The following is a 21076-nucleotide window of genomic DNA, read 5'->3' as shown; positions in this document are numbered from 1 at the left end:
ATAATGCAGCTAAAGGTAGCTACTGCCCTGTAGTGCTCCATCTTCTCAGCGTAAAGAAAGAACTTGTCTCCATTGATGCTAAACTCCCACATTTGGGTTACAAAACCCCGGGTCTTGCTTTCTGGAGCCCCTGTACTTCATTCTGAGAATCTGACCTCATAAATTATAAAATTATTTCAGTCCTTCCTTTTCCAGTTCACTGTATGACAACCAGACAGAAGGGTTGTCGGATTGGATGACCTATGTTATATATAAGTCTAAGTTCAGACTGTTACTATATGAGTGACTTACACAATAGACGTGGGAGTTTCTAATGGTAACCCTGGTCACAGGGGCCAGGCAAGTTCCCAGCAAATAACCCAGACATCTACCAAACTCAGAAAGAGCAAAACTATAGGAAATTAGGTTGGGTAGCCTTGAAAAGACTGTACCTACCAGCTGCTGCAAACACATTCTTTGCATTCACTGAGTAAAGCCATCCAACAGCAAGCTGTTCAATGAGCAACAGAACAAGCATCACTTGCTTTTCTGCAGAGATTTGTGCCCCATACCCTATCACACACACAAACATACACACATAAACACTCCTCCACTTCAGCTTTCCCCTCATGGCCTTTTCCCACTGCATTCCAGCCTTTTCCTACCCCCACTTCATGTCCTCTGCTCCCACCTCACCCATGTCTAGGCCAGGTCCAGCACATCTTTGGGCTCGCTCCCAACTACCCCAATACTAACTGGTCAACTTGGCATTGCCCATCGCCATGTCTAAGGACTGGGCTCTGCCTGACTTTCCCTCTGCAAGGCCATGCTTTGGCTTTTCCATCTGTCCACACCAACAGTGGCCAATTTTCCTCACGCTACTACAACTCCAGACACTTTGAAAACATAACCCCTTGGAAAATACAGCTGAAGCAAGCTAAAGGGTTCAAAGTGAGTTTACAGTGCAATAATATATGCTGACGTGCCTTAGAAAACTAAACTAAAACCAAATATCTGTGGAGTAGCAGTGCAATTCCAAGATAGCGTAATGACCAAGGGGAATCTCAGTCATACACCTAACGAGGATCAACACTTTCAATAAACTTTCTTCAGAAGACCTCTGTCCTGGTTTTCTTTTTACCTAGAAAATGTCCTGGTGACATGCACCAGTATCAGGATTTTAAGTTAAAATACTATATCTGAAGGTGCAAAAATCTAGTTTAAAATAACTCAGGAAGAAATGAAAGATAGAAGAAGCATTTTTTTAGGAGCTGTCTGCTGAGAAGACCATGTCACTTTGCGGCCAGTTATGACTGAGTATTTATAAACAAAAATATGCAAGTCTAGCAGCTATATATATAGAGAAACTCTTTTAGGGAAGCTGGTGTCATTCTGTGGTTTCGCTGTGCTGATGATTCATTTATACAGCTCAAAATGCTAGAGCATAGCTGTGAAATTCCTAACTCGAAGACCAGGCTATTCCCCATATGTCTCATGCGTTGCTCATCTCACTAGATTGCTATTTCCCGCACCAGAGCTACATGCAGCTGCCTTGCTGCGTTTGTTGGATTTTGCTCTCCTAGTACATCCCAATAAAATAACCAAAATCTCAAGTAATATTTAGCATCGTCGCCGTTCCTTGCAACAGAGATTTTCTAAAGGCCTCCACAAGCAACTTGGGTCTATTTATTGTCCCTAGTCCATAGAAGGGGAAAATGGAAATTCAGGCATCACAGAGTGGGAATAAGACCATTTCTGTGAGGGACAGTTGAGGTGCCAACTTTTTCTAGTGACTCCCAGGTTTTGCTGTCTCTGCTGGAGGAACTCATGCAAGTGGCTCTGTGGCAGATGATGTTTGGCATCCAGAAACTGTGCTCACATGGACTTTGTTATTTATTCTGTTATTGAGTTCAGCTTCACGCAATTAAAAATAGGAGAAAATTTCTCTGGTTCACATAAGAATAAGGTGGTGAGGCATTAAGAAATATTGAATGTTGAAAACTGACTGGCAAGCAGATGCAAAGTAAACCACAACTATTTCACCAACACATGTTCTTGGGCTTATTGATACAGGCAAACCCAGTGTTAATAATTTATAATGCCCTTGTGCACAGTTCCCAGATGGGCTCTTGGAGAGCACAGAAATTGAGAGGGAAGAAAAGAAGCTATCCAACTCTGAAAATAACCAAATAGATGGGACAGAAAGAGAAAGACTAAACAGAAAAATTATCTCAATGCACAACAGCTGCCAAGAATATAGGAATTTGCATGCTCATCCAGATAAATAATTGCTATCATACACCAGTTGTGTATGACTTACTGAGAGAAACAGGAGGAGATTGGCCAAGAGACATTCACTTTGTCATGAGAGAGTGCGTGTTTGGCCAGAGCAGTGACAGCTTGGTTACAGATTGCCTCCCTGCTATGGGCTCCTGGGATTTCCACAGACCCTTTCACTGCAAAAGAAACCAGGCAGGCTGTGAAGAATAATCATACTGTCAAGAGCTGGAAGGGCAAGGAGGAGGAGACCCTCATTGTAGAAGTCAACAGGCCACAAGGGACAATGTAATGGCTGGAAAAATGCAGAGCCAGCAGCAGTGAAGCCAGAAATACTTCAAGCAACACAATGTGCCTCACCTGCCCTCACCACAAATGGAGTTTGGGTTGACCAGGGGGACCAAGGTTGACCAAGGGGACTCTTGGTCATCCTCATCACTGTACCTATCACACCCACGTTTGCAATACTTGCCTGGAACTTTGGAAGGTCTTTGTCTTGCCCACTAGCACTGTGCACAGACTGCCAGCAGCAGATTAAATTATCTCTGGACAGACACACAGCCATAGACTGGTGAAATAAATTATTTCTAAAAAAGTGGTATTTGCTTACATTTTGTTTAAGTGAGAAAACCATCCTTGGGCACAGCCTATATGACATGCAATGCAAAGTGGACAAGCAGTGAAGGAGGACTGGTGCAAAGCTGAGTTTGCTGAAGGTTGCAGAGTTAAAGTGCTGTCTCTTTCTCTGTATACTGAACTGGAAAGGGTAATCTACATTGCTAAATAATGACAGTCTCACCATCACCACATCTGAATGCCTCTCTAAAACCAAAATAAAAGTGGAAAAAAAAATCTCCTACTGCCTTGCTTTCTCCCATGAATAAAATTATGTATAGATATGCTGAATTTTGTCTATGGTGTGTCAAACAGTGGCTTTACTAGTGTAAAGGCTCAGATGCTGAGAATTACATGCTGCAATTGAAATCAGTAGGATCACTGCTGAAATGCAAGCATGTGTATTTCTTTGCAGATCTGCAGATGATGACTGACAAGGCAGGTGAACCACAAGTTGCAGCTCAGCTTGAGGACTTCCCTGGGGTACCAGCCATCCCCACTGATTGGATGGAACAAGCCTACAGTATCTACCATGCCTCAGTGCAGGACTTTAGGCAAAACTGCAGCACTGACATGGTCACTCACTGTGTCAGGGCTGATCGGTGGGGTTGACTAGCAGCTAACAATGCTGAAGATAACAGCAAGCAGACATTTCCCACAGCTATGGCATCTTCTCAGACCACAGGCAATGAGTCAGTTGGGGCACTAGGGACATGCAAGAAAAAAAGTAAACCTGAGATTTTTGTGTAGCTGTTTTTTTTTTTTCCCTACGCTTCCAAAATCCACATGTTTGCTTGCAATCATGATCAGTCTTTTTATATATGAAGCAACAAAATATGCTCTGTGGTCTCATGTGTGAAAAGTGTAGAGTGATTTAAAAACACAGAGCAGTGATTATGAAAATCCCATGGTAACAGTAGACAGGGGAGGAACTGTGTCCAGCTGAGGAGCCCAAAGTCATACAGAGTTACAGGAACCAGAATAACAGGGACAACATAAGATTTCTAAATCAGTTATGGCACTTGGTTTAAGCAGCCAACACAGCAAACAGGGAATTACATAAGCAAAAGGAAAAACAGATGAGAAAGACCTTCGTTCATGATTACCTTTTTGTTAGCTGGACTTAAAATTAATTGGTAAAAAGCAACTTGATAGCTATGAAAAACAGTGACAAATATATGGCTTATGATTAGGGAAAAATTGAGCTGGCATGGATCATACATTACTGTAGGTGTACTAGAAGGATAATATTAACCATTCATTTCTTATTACATGAATAAAATCCTTGTCTCACCAAGAAGTCATTCATTTAGTGCAGGCAGTAAATCTTCTCGTTTATCTTAGTTTTACTATCCTTCTGACACACAAGTATGTTTCACACACTTGTTAAAGAAGTAGGAGTATGAAACACACTTATTGAATACAGTTACCCATGGTATTTCTTTCTTGGTGTGTAATTCATTATCACAGGAGTTATGGGGACTGGAGTGGAGGACACAGTGCAAAATCTTTGAAAGTACATATGATATAGAAATAAAGAGACCAAAGTTTCAGTTATATTTGGTGTTCTCCCTTAGGACTTGTCTTGTGTTTAGTGTCACGATGGTCACCGAGTGTGACTTGTCATCAAGGGCTGCTTGAGAAAAAATAAGACAACATAGGCTTGATCTGGATATAATGGAAGAGGGGATTACAAATAAATGAATGACAAATCAATAGATGCAAGAAATACTGCTTCTTAGTGGGGGGAAAAAATCAGGTATTTGAAAACATGAATTAGGACAAATCAAATCAGTGCAGAAGAAAAAGAGCCAATCCAAACATCACCATCATCCTCCTGAAGATGAAATGCAAGAGAAACCTAAAGTGATGCTGTGAGATCACATTTTTTTGCAATAAAGATGAGATTGGCTTAGATTTTTTATCTTCTATTTATGTGTGAAGGTGGTGCACACACATTGTGAAGCACTGAAGAAGGTAAGATTTTGTACGATTCATTCATGTTAATGAACACATTTGTTTTAATAAAAACAGTTACCATCAGGTGAGCTTGGGGGTTTCTGTTCTATTCGCAGTGGCTGATCACACAACAGGAGTACAAATACACACAGGGCAGCAAAACTAACCTTAGAAGGATTTCACTGAGCTAAGCCCTTCTCCAGCACATGATGTTCTGTACCAATTGAAAAGGGAACTCACTATTTCAGCAACTGGTTTTTAAAGACTTCAGGAGGATTTCCCCCATGATATGAAGTGAAGACAATATTTAATGCCATTTGTTTAAATTGTTGCTATCAATTCTATTTTGAAAAGAAATATAAGAGATTTTTTACAACCATATTGCTTTACTAATCAAATTTTCCTGAATCACAAGCTGGAAGAGCATTCATTCAGACTTAGTTAATCAGAAGTAGGGAGAACCAAACATGAGGGTTTACTATCTGCAGGAAAATTTTGGTAACTTTAATTAAAGATTGCAAGAAAATGGTGGTTTTTTCCTTCAAAACATCTCTGGGTTGAGAACTTCCTTCCCAACAAAACTGAGATTCCTGCTGGTCCTTCTGGCTGTAACTTCCCATATCTGTTACCTCAGGGGGCATTTCCTTCACTGGGGACCCAGCAGAGCCCGGCACTTACTTTAAGAACAGCTCATCAAACTTGATCTTCTCATAAGTGCTGAGCCATTCCTTTGTCTTCACGGAAGGCTGAAAGATCTCAGGACCTCTATATGTTACTATTTTGATTAATGGACAAGTTCTTGTGACTAGGTTTCCCAGGGAGAGTGGTTTTGGCAAGATGTATGAATAACTGATGCGGCTCTTGGCTTGATACCATAGTTACGGGAACAAAAGAAAAAATGGGGAACTGAATTTAACCACATAGTATCATAATGATATGGCAGCAGTGTTTGGAATCTTTAACCATCATTTGCTCCTTTTACGTTGCAACTGGCCAGCTCTGCACAGCAAGGACATGACACTCAGCAATAGGGTATCTTGCTGCTCCTCAGTGTTTCAGAGCTGCTGCCTGTTTCACAATGTGTTTATGAAACTGGCCAGAGAAGAGAGGGTTGTAATTACTTGTCCCATGCAGAAATCACCAGATCTTTTGCTGATTTTTAAAATATTCAAGAAAATTCTTGGAGATAACAGGCAGGTAAGAAGGCACATAGTCCTTGGCACTCCAATGGTAATTTTCACACTCATTAGAAACTCTTTCTGTCGATATGTGGATGGAAACAAAGAGAAAGAAAAAAAAATAGAGACATATACATATCCATACACAGAGAAATACAGATGCTGCCACCTGCTAAGAGGGAAAGGGTTTATTCCCATTGCAAAAGTCCCCAAAAGAAGGGTGGAAGTGAAAGCCCTGCAGGGTTTCTGTTCCTGCTCTGCTGTGTGGTTTTTTGTCGTCCCATGCAAAGTGAACAGCTAAGGATTTTGGCTGTGCTTGCCAGGGGACACCAGAGTAAACTGGCCAAAACTGTTTAGCGGAAACTGGCAAATGTTTGCAGAAACTCAAAGCTGTGTCACAGCAAAACATCAGCCAGAAAATGTTTACTTACTAATAACACAGCTAATAACATTTTGGTGGTTTACACATATAGTGAGAACCCAAGTACTACTTTTAAAAGTATTTACTCTATGTAGTTCCATAACATCAAAAAAACCCAGTCACAGCAATGCTGTGTCATTTGAGGTCAAAATCCATTAATAAGTTCGCAGGTGATACCATGTTTATTAGAGGCTGGCAGCCTCTTGCAGAGCCCCTGCAGCTGGGCATTCATGGAACCATCAGAACTAGACTGTCACCCTGCAGAGCTTGCTCAAACCACTTGTCTCTTAGGATAAATTTACTTCTTCACTTTCCAGAATCACTGCTAAGATAGAAGAGAATGATTTTTCTAGTATATCCTCAAATCATCAAATTATTCTTACTTCTGAAGGCTTGGTGGAATGGAGGAAAGGTCTGAAATTTTCTGGCACTGCAGTCTGACAAAGGAAGAAATGTAGTGTTTTCTTAATAATGTAAGCAGCCACCCGTTTTAACATTCAACTTAAATGAGAGTTTCAAAACCTTGTAATGTTGTAATGAAGAAAAGTGCCTGGCAGAACTGTTCCTTGAGGCTGCGCTTTCTGAGAATATGAAGAAACAGCACCTTGAGGAAAGGATTCTGTCAATTTGCCAACTCTGATGTTTTTGTAAGATGGATTTTCCTCAGAAACTGATGCACAGGAGGAATAATGAACTAACCTGCTCTTAATCTGCTCTCCTCCATAACCTTCACCCCTCTGCAGACCTCTGTCCTCCCAAGACCCCTATCACTCCTGCTCAGGCATGAACATGGCCAGATCACCTATTTAGATGGGGGACTTTGTTATCCTTTGCTATTAAGAAAGCATTATTTTGTACAGAGGTAAGTTACTTACTGATACAGCCACAGTAGAAGGTAGGTCATGAGCAGAAGTACGGCCAGGACACAGAAGACAGACGGTACGTGGAGTGGTACAAAGGCAGGAGAGGCTGTTGTTACCATAAGGAATTCAACTGTATCATTCTCCGCCTTCGCACCACTGTAGAGAGGCCTCTTATCCATGTACCTTGTTCATTCATAAAGGCTGTCCAGATCACAGCCAGCAGCTCTTACGGTATAAAGATTTTTCTCAGCAATGTTCAGCTTTGATCGTAAGACCCTTCTTTACTTTCCTGTCCTGCAAATGGGTGCTTCATTGTGTGTGTATATACATCTATGTCCACACTGCAGATTACTCAGGAAATAGTTACCTCTTTTGCTAGTAAAAGGCTTTGTAAGCAAAGAACAAAAGGTGTCATGGACCTTCAGGACATTAGGAGAAAGGGCAACACATATATGTATGGGAAAAAGCTTAATAAACAGAGTAGTGGAAAACACCTCCAGATCTTCTGAATACCTCACGACACTTCATAGGTGATCCAATAGTCAGGAGTCACATCTTGTAGCATCACAGAGAAATAACCATGACAGCTGGGGAATCCGAAACCATAAGAATGTTAGAGCAGTTACAGTAGATCAGACCAAAAGTCCATGTAGCCCTGTATCTGGTCTTGACAATAACTTGCAACCAATGTTTAAGGAGATATAAGAACTTGACACATGTATTATGAATTTTCCCCCCTTCTGTTTTCTGGCAAAGATCAATTAAGGACTTTCAAAGCCTCCAGAAAGGATTGATCCCAACACCACCTGACTTTGAGGAATCTGGGATACCTCCAGCCTCTCGCCCTGACTGTGCCCTCCAACTGCCAGCTTTTCTCTGTGCTACCAAGTATCAAACCTTGCTGTAGGAGACACATTTCAGGTCCTCTGTGATTCTTGCTGCCCTTGTGTGTATATTTTGTAATTCTATAACCTACTTGAGATAAGACAGCCAGAACCACATATGTGAGTAGTATGAACTTCAAAAGTTCTGTAACAATATTTTCTGTTGTGCCCTTTATTCTCTTTTGTACCATTTGAATCCAGCACCATGCAGTCACAGAAGCCCAACCATGTCTAGTCACAAACTTCCCCTTTGCCACATAGTCTTAGTGCTGGGCAAAGGTGCTTGGTGGTGGCATTGCACATTCCCCTGTCATGCATCATCATCATCTACCAAGTGGGTGAGCAAACAACAGACAGCAAATTTGCAAAGAGCGAAGTCTACATGCAGGAGTTCTCACGTTTGCAGGCCATTGCAGCAAGCTCTGTCCACAGCCTGAGGCAAGTGGCTTTTCATGTAATGGAGTTCTTGCCCTGCCATCCCATCCCTCTGACCCCCAGCATTGTACTCCTGTGCCTGCTTTTGTTCAACCCATCTCCAGAGGTAGAACTAGCTGCTTATGTCTTTCTCATTACCTGTAGATTCAACTACTCAACAGTCCCCTGTTTATATGTCTGACTGCGAAGACCACAAAGTACATCAAGGCTTTCTCCATGTAAGGAGGCAGAATTTTTAAAAGGCACCCATTTACAGGAGCGGTGGAGTTGCAGGGATGACAGTGGTGGGCCCAAGATACCTTGCGCTTTCTAGAACACTATGCAGAACGTGCACAGGTTTCCTGAAAACATTTAGGACAGAGCTGGAACAACACTTGTTGGGGCAGCTGACCAGAACACACAGCACTTATCAGCAGTCTGTGTTCATGCAGGATGCATGAACTTATGGACACTGATTGCAGAACAAAATGTACTGTACATGTACTGCTCACGCAACCATATGGAGCTCCAGAACAAACATGGAGCTCTAAAATGTAGATATGTCCCTGAGAGCAACCTCATGTTTGAAAAAATTCGGTCCTCACATCCATTTCATGCTGAACCTCGTGTTTTGCATTCTGGCTCATGAAGTTGCAGATACCAGGTTTTCTAGGTAAGCAAGGTAGCTGTAAACTGCCCAGAGTTCACTGTACAAAAAGCTGTACAAAGAGGCGCTTGTGAAATAAGACCCTGTGACTATGTTTACTTAGGCAACATCTCCGTGCCAGTATTCATTGATCTGTTGTACCCAGGGGCCGTCCCAGATTGCGTGTTGCCTGCCTTGTTCTGGAAGAATTGCCACACAACATGAGGCTACAACTTGCTTCCTCTTTGACAAGTTTTTTGCTCACTTGACAACAAAAAGCTCACACTGCTTGAACTGGTCCAGTTTTCCACCAGAGCAAGCCAGCAATGCTGGGGAATGAGATGAGAGGAAAGCACCCAAGAACAATTAAACTTAGCTTCTGGAAATACATCCTGGAATTCAAAAAGCCAAAAGGCTGTTATAATCACTCATATCTTAAAGTTTAATGTAGCCTGATGATGTATATTTTCAATTTTTTCTGCAGTCCTTAGGATATATGAGTTTGGGAATCCTGGCTCCAATTACTTATTCGTACATTCTGCAGGACATCTATTACCACTAACATCACATGCATGTTTTCTGTTGGAACAAATATGACAAGAAATTTGTTCCACATTGCAGGATGATTCCAAGCTACATCTCTCCAATTTTGTCGGATGTTGGAAATGTTTCTTTTTGATGGCCCCAGTCATCACTGCCCTCCACACGAAAGTGCTGAGAGCCACAACATGGTGGTTGATGTAAATGGCAAGCACGCCAATATTGCCCTAAATATGATCCAGAGCTCTTGTTAGCTAGGCTGGGTGGTAGCATGACCTGTTCAACATAACAAGGTATCAAGGCACAATCTTGTTATTTTTACAAAAATTATACACCAAGTTTCCCATATAACATTTCCTTCCAGCAGCTGGAGTTGAAAGAATATACCGTTCCATAATGATTCCTGCTGGGAAGGTTATGAATATTGAATCAGTGGCTGTGCATCAATCTAAATCTCACTGCGTCATGAACGCCAGTACAGTAGGGAAGGCAGCTGCAGAAGTGGACACACAGAAGTTTGTCACATCAGTATTTCACTTACCTCTCCCTTCAGCCCTGGCTTTTCACTCTTCTTCCATTTTTTCTTTCGTATTTTTTTTTAAATGACCTGCTCTCTCCAGTTTGTCAAGTTTGAATATGTGATACAAAATGAATGTTTTCTAATGGGTGGTCTTGTACTTTTTTGGCCTGCTGCCAGTTTTGGTTTTGTGAAAGGTTTAATCAACATTTCATCAAAAAGAAGCCATGCATCATTTTTTGCCCAGCTCCAAAAATAACAGTTCCCTTCCCCATCTGTGACACGCAATAAATATTCATTTTTATCATGCATCCAGAGGTTTTTCAGCAGCACTAGGGACTGAAAGAACCTGAAATGTTTTCTGATTTGAATATTAAAGAAAAAAATACATTTTACACCAAATGTGGCTGTACTTATTTCAGAAAAAAAAAAAAAATCTGTGTTTCGTGAAGTTTTTTGCAGATATTTTTTATTCTAAAAGGTTTGCAGTGTTCAGTTAAAGTACATTCTTCCTCCTCAGTTCGTACAGCATACCTTAGTATCTACCAAAAAAGACAGCTGGTACCCATCTGTCTGTGCACGATGGCACTTAGGCTGCTAACTTTACCAGCTCTGTTTTTAGCTGCTTGTTCCCTCCTCGCCTTCCACATATCACACAATGTTCACTTCAAGGATTCCATACTTTCTTTAAATATGTCTCAAATACATCACTTTTAAAAATAATTCACAATAGTGATGAAATAAATAAGCTTCAGCCCACCAGTCCCAACTCACCAGCACAGACTTGAAGGGGGAAATAAGTCCATTTTTTTATCCACGTACTCACACAACCTTATGCCAAAAGGTTAAATAGAGATGACCCAAATTGAGACATTTGGCCTAAACAACCTCAAACCTGGGGCTTAAAAAATCTGAATCTGACACCGTCTCAGGACTACCTGTCTCAGCACTGCACCAGCCAAAGGGGGAAACCTCAGTCAACCATGGTCAAATGGGTTTGCCCAAGTCCAGCTCTTGTGCAACCTAAACAATTCAAATGTTTTCTCTCAATGAGGAATAGTCTAAGTCTCTAGGCAAGGTTTATTTAGGCAGCATTTTCATTTCCCTACAATATCTTTGAAATATCATAAATAAGCTTAATATCAATTTTCTTACCATAAAAAAGCAATATAAAACTATGAAAAGTAAAGCAATGTAAAAAGTGCAATGTATCTCTTTGAAAAGCTACTGACATTTACAGTTGCACTATTTCAACATTAACTTGTGAGATTATACGCTCACATTTTTACAGCACTTGTTACTACACCTGGAGATCAGAGCCGTAGCAGAGAACAAAATACAAGGCCATTGTAGCTCAGAGAGACCTCTCTGGTAAATGATAGCAAAAAGGGCTACAAACCATCTGTTTCAAATCGCGAAGGAATTCAGCTACCAATGCATTCTGCTGAAAGCTGGAAGGATTAGCCAGTGTCTGGGTGCCGCAGGACACTGTGGACAGCACCAGGACTCAATATGCCAAGAGCTGGCCTGCTCTCCTCAGCAAAATTAAGCACCATGTTTTTCCAAACTGGATGGATCCGATACTCAAATCATACTCAGCTGAAGTAGGCTGAAGCTTTTAAGTGTAGTGAAGTGAGAATTTTAATCTCTTAACAGATGAAGACACCAAAATGGGTTCATAACACATTTAAATGATAGCATTTAGACAAACCCTTTGGGGTTTGGGGTGGGGTTTTTTGTTTGTGTGGTTGTTGTTGTTGTTTTGTTTGTTGTAGAAAGAGGAATCTAAAGGAGAAATTAAAAGGATGTCTCCAGTCTTACCCAATGTGTCTTTTAGAGGCCGTTCCCCACCAGCTCCTGCAGGCATTGTCCCACCAATCTCAGACAAGTATGAAGGGGAAAATAACAAGGAGTCCCAAGTGAGTTTGCATAGTTAACAGCTCTCTTGCTTGAAATTTTCTGCCCACAACACATGTTAAAAATATATAGTGAGGAGATGACTACATTCCATCTAAGGGACTAAGACTGCACATTTAAAATTTACTACATTTCTACTGGAAAAGGATTGTTCCCTGCTGTCCATTTCTAGGAGTTTGCCTGCACTAATCATCAAAGCAGCAGTACAGCAGTGACCTCAAAGGTCCTTACAGGAAAAATACCCCTCCTTTAGGGAAAACCACAACAGAAATCCCAAGTGCTAGAATTAATTGCTTTTTACTGTGGGTATATGAAATGTTGTTTTTCTTGGAGGTGTCTTTAGAGTAGGCTTAAATGTTAAAATCTTATGAATCTGGGAATAAATACAGTCATCATTCAAACTTTCCAAGATGAGATTCACTGCGTCTTCATACCCACATACTACAAACACCATACACACTGATAACAAAACTGCCAACCCCAAGAAACTCCGAAGTCTACATGGCCTGTGTGAAAACTTAATGTGAAATCTTAACCTGAGATGTGAACCCCTCTAGAACATGGCTTGAAGTTGGCTGTCTTAATGTTGTCATTAAAAAAAAAAAGGGGGTGAAAAAAAGAATATGAAATACTTGCAACAGGCAGAGTGGTCAAGCTACTGCAAGAAGCAGAATTTCAGCATAGAGACTAGAGGTACCTTCATGCACAGCATCAATGTTATTCACCTGAAAAAGACACATTTCTTAACATTACAACCTTCAAAAAATATTTACTGCCACTGCCTCTGTAAACTTGAGATTTTGAACATCTCCCAATCTATTCTCATTGCACAAAAAAGAACCTATCACGTGTGACAGCAAACAGCATCTGTGCTGAGAGAGACAAGCTCAGCTCACATCTTACTGGAAGGAAACTGGATGCACTTTTCTGGTTGTCACCTCTTCGTGAGAATGGTGTTTCCTGAAGTGAGATTAGAACTTGCAAAATGAGCTTGCCTAATAGCACCGTATTTCAAATCCAGAAGGAACTTCTAGGCCTTTGCATTTGGCTTTTGAGATGTTGGCACAGACAACACGTTCCAGAGTAAGCAGTGAAGACAGCTATTACAAAACTTCATTAGTCAAGCCTCAGAGTTACCACAGTCAACTTGAAACCAAGTCACGTACATGAGATTATAGCATTTGCTGATATACATTTTGCAAACAGATGGCTAATTTAGAAGCAAGATTTGGATTTAGCCTGTTCAAAGCCTCTTCTGCAGCTTCATCCCTTCATGCAAATACTCTGTTATTTGCACAAACTTCAATATTAGCCCAAAGCTGCTTGACTAAAAGCTAGAGTGTCTGCCCATCTTGGGGCAGTTATCACTGGGATACATGCACAGATACACACTGCAGTGCAGAAATGCAATCCCAGTACTACACAGTTGCATCTTTGCTAGAAGTAGCAATAGCTGCCTCCACTGAAAAAATCTCCAGTGTGTTGCTTCAACCCATTACATTGCAGGACAAACATTGCTTTGGGCAGAAACAGAAGTGTGATAGCTATTTGAGAGGAGAAGGAAGGATAGAAAAAAAGGGAGCAGATAAAAGAAAGAGGTAATGGGACTAATAACACTACTCCAAATAAGACTGAATTTACAGCTGTTGCAAAACAGCTTCTGCCTCTCAAACTTCTGGGAAGTCAATGAGTCCCACAGACCCTAAAGACATGGTTGCCAGAAGGAAGCAAGCTACTACTCCTACAGAAGATGCAGCCAGGTGTGGGATGAACCTAAATGATAGGTCCCACCGAACAGTGGGATCTGCTATGGGGAGCTTCCCCCAGCTGGTGGCACCCAGCCTGGCAAGCCCCAAGGTGCAGCACCGGGTGTAAAGCCTCACCAGAGCCTGTGTCCTCCAGCTTTGGGGCACCAGCCACCCCCAGATCCTCTGGTGTGCAATTCCCGGTATCTCTCCTCCCTCCCCAAGGGGTGCCAAGAAAGGAACTTGAGCTTTTGTATATGTGGCCTCACCATGCAGACATCTCCCAGGCACTGGGAAATCATGTCTGCCTCCACTCAGTGCTCTTATCACAGAAGAATGGGGAGAAGGCCAAGGAATTATTTCAGGCATTTCAGCAACAGGAATTGAGAATACAATGTTCTCCACACAATTAGAAATAAAACTGAAACTAAAAGGATTGTTTCTATTTATAGAAGAGGGTCAAGAAAAGATCAACAACTTCACTTTGCCCATTTTCGTGACCTCTTGCTCTTTTTCCTACTCTTCATGGCAGAGCTGCCAGGGGAAACAGGCACAGCCCAGCTCGCTACAGCTGGCCCTTGGATTCCCCAGGGTGCTGAGTGGCAAAAGCAGATCCCTCAGCCCAGCCCAGGTCACCCACTGTGGCAGTCCTGCCTAACGGGAGCACTGAAACACACAGGTCTAAGAGCACTTTACCACCTTCCATGAGGAGGGACAGCAAAGGCCCAGGTGGGCTTGCCAGGGTCGCTCTGTGGTTAGGGCTGGCCAGCCCTCCAAAGGGTCTGGTGAAGGAGGTTTGTCTGTCCTGCCAGAGCAGAAGTCAGCAGATCCCAGGCACAGAGGTGAGGGCTGTCTGCTTCCTTGCCTTGGTGCATACAGGAACTCACAGACCCATTCAGAAGTAACTACAGTGTCATTCTGGGCTGTACCATGGTCATGGGTAGCATAAAACTCAGAGAGCAGAAGATGGAGCTCATCACCTTCTACCAGTAGAAGGCAGCTCTCCATTGCCCATTTCCTCACAGTTCATTTGAATTAACTTTCACTGTCTTGAGTTACCTGGAGTGATTTCTTCTGGATTAGACTCAGCGTTTCTGCAGAATCTAGATTCACAGATTTCGCTTCTAGACAATATTTCTTACTAGGAAAAACCCATGAGAAAATTTTTAACTGTTAGTTATTCTCTAGACCCTGCATTCTGACTGGTCTTTTAGAAACCAATATCCTGCTGCAATGAATCTCAGCTGCAAACTGATCCTGGGAGATCAACATATTGGATCCATTTCAGTTAAGAAACACAATTGTGATACATTCTCTGTGAAAGCATGACCATCTGTGCTGAATAGCGCCTTGTTTGATTGGTAGGCACATGCTTATGGGCAACAAGGAGCACAACAGGATCTACTCCTTTTGCCCACATACTGCTGTGTGGAATGTTGTGCCTACCTCCCATGCCATCAGTGATGCAATGGATCACTCTTTAAAAGACCCCGAGGAGAAGTTGTGGAAAAATCTAATTTGTACTGTCTTTATAAAATAACAATCAGAGTATGCACCTTGCAGTTTTAGGCAGAAGACACGTTTAAAGGCAGTGAATAAATCATCTTCCAAAGACAAGCTTGAGAAACAAGCACCAGAAATCAGGGCTCCATTGTAGACACTCATTTTATAGCACAGCATGATAACCCTTTTTCCTCCTTTTCAGCCTAAACCTCCCTTTGTTCTACTGGTCACATGTTTTTCCTTAAGAAACAACCAGTTTATCTCCTCTCTAGTTAACAGTCATCTAACACAAGCTCTTTTCCCTAAGTGATTTGGAGACACAGCCAGCTGAACCCAAAGGACTTGTTCTACGCTTGTGTTTATCACACCTGAACAAGGGCTTGTGTGATTGGCAGAGTTCCTGAGTTGTTGTTGCTTCCACCTTCGTCAGCAAATTTCGGTTGTTCTAACAAAAACCATCACTCCAAGGCACCTACCTAATTTTTCGTGTGTGATTAGCACTTGTTTGTCCACAATTCTGCAGCTGGGACCTGCGGGTTCCCTGATGTGAAGACAAGGAAGAGCTTCTCACCTTGTGGGGGTAGCAAGGCATGGGGCAGCTCATGAGCAAATGCTTTGGCCAGCTGGATAAAACATTGCTTCAGTTCTTCATGTAAAAAAATCACGGGAGGTTATGCATTTTCTATCTGAATCTTTTCCTTTTTAATCAGAACTTCAATTCGCCATTCAACTGATACTTCCCATGGGAAAATGCCAGTCTTGCGAAATACATGTAATCTGATCGAGGAAGGTGAGAAGTAAATTTTTTCTAAGGTCAGTTTGACTGAGGCAGAATGTTTTGTTTAATTGGTGCACTCTGAAATAACATCACAAATTTTTTAAAGCATTTACCTCTCAGCACCTTCTTTCACCCAGCACATGTTTTCTTATAGGTATACCCAACCCCTCAACAACATGAATGTAAGCTGATGTAACACATTTCCTTTGGAGAAAAACTTTGTGAGCAGAACCGTGAGAGAAGCTGTCCATTCAAAAAGCACCACATATAGGGAAGATGGATGTAGGGAGCAAGAAGAAGATACCTTTAAAATTCAAATTACAGTTAACACGATGACATACTTGTGGTAATCATGGCAAGAAAAATATTACCGTTCTTAAGGTGAAGAAATTAATTTTGACCAAATACTGCAAAGTTCCACTTTGACTTTTCTGGAATAAAATGCTTTTAAAATTCTCTTCCATAAAAAAAAATGTTCTTTTGTTCCTTATTTCAAGTTAGGCTAACAGAAAAAACAAATGCTTCTAATGATAACCCTCCCTCACTTTACAGGAATGTAGAGAGGTTCATTAGTATTTGTGAACCATACTAAGTTGATATAATTTATGAGAAAACGAGCACTTTGGATGACACTGAGTAAGATATACATAAGGCTCCAAATTAATTAATGAGGATGAGAGTTTTTGAACACTTATCCCTCCCATGAGAACCATCTGTTGTAGAGTGAGTATGGCACTCCAAGAAAAGTCTATAAATGTAATTAAATGCTGAACAGTCGTAAGAGGTGTCTGGGTTAAGTTAGGAATATTAAACCTTGGTATTTTCAAATTTTTCAGCATTTTTTAAAAAATTTATTTTCTAAAGGTTCGTGTTACAGCATCAACTGGTTAAGTTACACAAGGCAATACACGAACACACTCAATGGAAGACAAGCCTTGCACTGAGAAGTTCAGTATCATGACAAACAAGTTAAAACCTCTGCTGGGATTAAGGCACCTAAACCCAAGCATGCAGTTCCCTTCCAGATGTCCAAGGTACGTGAGACATCCCCATCTCTCTGGGAACTCCAGCACTTCTATAGCAGCATCCAGGTTTTAGAGACCTCGAGTAATCCCTCTGCAAATGCTCCTAACTACCTTGGACCATTCATAGAGATAGTGGAAAGAGCAAACTTAGGGTTCATTTCCTTGCTCCTTTGTGTGCATTACCACATAATATAGGCAAAGTTAACATCTGTCTGAATTTTGTGTCGTCACTTCTAACATCTGAGTTTGTACATTGCTACCAGGAAGGAGTTTCTCTCCAGCTGCAAAGTCTTCAGTGCCTGAAGGTGGAGAGAAGGTGGCCCACTGACTTTCTGGCTCATCGTTTCTAATGCCACTGCCACCTCAGGTCCCTGATTTCACGAGCAGAAATACTTGTCCGTCACACACCACACCTGCTCGTGCATCAGCTGCTCACCTGGCACATTGTACAAGGGCCCTTTCAAGGCAAGGTGACGTCAATCACCATTCATCTCAATATTGTAAGCTGAAACTTTTCAACAGCTGATTCCCAGGTTCAGCCATCTCAGCACTGTGAATTGAACCAAGAACACAGTTGGCTGCCCTGAAGTGTGCCATCCTTGCCCTCAATTAGAGCCCTGGATTACCAATGTACTAAATCACTTCATTCTAAGCATGTGAAGAGCTCTGTTGAACCTGACTGCTGGCTTACATGGCTGGCAGTAGGCACGAGTTCATGCATTTCAATGAACATGAGTTTAAACGATGCCGCCAAACAGCTGTGTGACATGAAATAAATCACTTCATAAAAACCCCTGGTTGTTTTCACTAGTGTAAAACTGAGATCTGTCCCACCGGCACATTTTTAAAAGCACTAGAAAAATGTTTTTATCTGAATGGCAGATAATAGATGAATTCATGCTTAACTTGCATTATCCCATTTTAGAAAAATTAGTTTAAAAAAACCCTATCATAGCAGCAGAGTAATGATAATTGCAGCTTAATTACCCATAACTGATTCTTTATGCCCTGAAATAATTTATTCTCCTTTTATACTTGTCTCTGATATCCATTAGAGTCATTACAACTGTGAGTCTATAATTACATACTTTGCATTTTAACATTCTATGCCAGTTTGTGCTCTCTTCTTATCTTTCAGTTAATTTCATTACTGAAACACCGAGAGAATTTCCATATGAATTTTCCAGATGTTTTTGTGATTTGATTGGGGGAGGTTAAGGACTTAATGAAGCTCAGCGAGCCAGTTCTTCAGACAGAACTTCTGTACGTGCACACAAGTCTGGCTCTGCCAGCTGCTCTGTGTAGCCTGCACCATGGTAGGATCCATTGCTAGGATGTCTTCCTTCAGGTTTGGGACTACATTTAAGCATTAGGTGGAGGTTAGGACGCAACTAAGTACGCGGGAGAAAGGAAGTTAGATTATGCCTATGTTATGTCTGAAGTTAAACAAGTGCTTAAGCCTGCAGTGGGGTGGACAAAGCTCTTGGCAAGGCTCTTCTAGAACGACCAAGGTCCACTTTCTGCTTCTTGTGGCACCACTGGTAGGAGACACAGGGTTGCCAAAAGCCAGGATCCCTCTTTGTCACAAGTGAGCATTCTCTATGCCATCTACATGCATGTGTGTGCCTAGCACTGGTGAAAATTTTGGTAAAATTGTTGCAACAAAACTGAAAAGGAACACATGTATTCCCTCTATGCTTTACTTCCTCACAGGTCTCACCTTGCTAGGGGCTTCCTGTCTGAATTGCCAGAGGTTAGTGAGCATCAACATCTGGCCCAGGAAAGCGACCGTGTGGTTTACGCTCTATTGCCTCATCAAACCCGAGAGAGACATCAGTATCTCAAGGGGCCAGGATGGTTTAATGGTTGAGGTGACAGATCTCACACTAAAACCTCTGTTTTCATACTCTCTGACTTACTAAAAGCTCCCAAACACCTAATTTACTGTCTTCTGTCTTTCAGCTTTGCCTGTCTGTAAAACTAGAGTCTTGCTAACTATACCGACAGGACTCTACCAAAAACTGTCTGAAATCTCCCCCTGACAAGGGCCAAGGCAAGCAGCATTTTACAATCCCTTCACTCCAACAGTTATTTCACAGCCAGAAAAGCATTTTTTTCCATGGCTAATATAGCGTGGGCAAATTTGCTTAGGAGATGCAAATATTAAAATAAAATGGAAATGTGGTAATGTCTCCTAATGGACAAATTACGCTGAATGACAAATACGAGGTTGTGCAATAAAAATTTCACACAGAGGACAAGTAAAATTCGAGCTGTGTACAGCAGTTAGAACAAATTAATCTGACTTTCCCATGCCACATATTTACCCTACAGAACCACAAGAGCCTGCGAGCAAAACATTAAAGTGAATTTCCTGTTATAATTTAACAAAGGAAAAACCCTGTTATTTCCTCAGCTGGAATGGGCATACATTTATTGAGTCAGGGATTTATTTTCTTAAACAACAAAACACCTCCCTCCCTCCCTCCTTCTCTCCCTAGTTTATATTGTTTAGAACAAGAGAGGGAAAAACCAAAGAGGTGAAAAGGAGTAAGATGGTCAGTATTTCTAGAGCAGAGTTTTTACCCTTTATCAGAGCATATGCTACACAGAGCCACAGGATGAGAGTGAAAATTAAGCGGCTGCAATTACCTGATGTTCTCCTTAAATTCCCCCAACCAGTAGCCTCCACAGCTGTCCACGCAGCAATACCACGGCCTGACGCTGCATTTCCACACCTTGCCAAGCAGCGCTAACACCTCAATGTGTTAAAAAACCTCTTAGAAAAAGGAGGTTAAGTTGAAAGAAGACAGTTGTTATCAGCCTTCTCGCCTTTAATGGGTTGGAAATAGACCAACAGCCGGCTGCTGGAGGTCAGCAGTGAACTTGCTCATACTGGAAGAGAGCTACAGCCAACATTCATCGCTCTCTGCATCTACCTGAAAGGAGGTTGTAGCATGGAGGGAGCTGGTCTCTTCTCCCAAGTAACAAGTGATAGGATGAGAGGAAATGGCCTCAAGTTCTGACAGGGGAGGTTTAGATTGGGTATTAAGAAAAATGTTTTCGTGGAAATGGTTGTGGGGCACTGGAACAGGCTGCCCAGGGAAGTGGTGGAGTCACCAGTTCTGGAGATGTTTAGAAGACGCATACATGAGGTTCTTAGGGACGTGTTTTAGTGGCAGTGTTAGGTTAACAGTTGGACTCAATGATCTTCAGAGTCCCTTCAAAGTAACGTGATTTTTTTATTCCATTTTTATAGCTGCTGGGTACGCATGGCTCTTTGAACTTGTATCCCTTACAGGCAGGCAAGGGACACCCCTCCCACGCAGCTGAAATCCTGCCCATGAGGCAGGTTCTGATGTGGCAAGACAAGCCCTTCTCACAGTTGGGTGACCAGGGTTGTTTCCCTGCTGGACTGCTTGGCATTTCAGGGCAAAGAGCCAGCAGCAGGTAAACCAGGCTGGCCATAAGAAGTGCTTACAGAACATGGCACAAGCAACACAGCACAACCCAGTGCTGATATTATTTCAGTTATGCTGGAGGAAGAGAAAAACAGCTTTCAGCTGAGAGGCTGGAGCTCAACGGGAGGGTAACAGGGCACTGGACACAGAGCTGGAAATGGATTTGAACTATTATTAGCAACCTTGTTACCTTGGACCATTTTGATACAGCAGAGCCCCATGTTGAATGCACTCCCCTCTCCGCTCTAGGCTCTTTTCTTGCATTTGAAATTGTTTCTCCAACAACTTCCGTTTCTTTTTAGCAATATTAGTCTTCATCCCAGACCAGAGTACAGATATAAGCCAAAGAACTAA

This window comes from Streptopelia decaocto (genome assembly GCF_964273445.1).
Source record: "Streptopelia decaocto genome assembly, chromosome: 1".
Lineage (NCBI taxonomy): Eukaryota > Metazoa > Chordata > Aves > Columbiformes > Columbidae > Streptopelia > Streptopelia decaocto.
The sequence above is the reverse complement of the archived record's forward strand: the minus strand, read 5'-3'. Positions refer to the sequence as shown.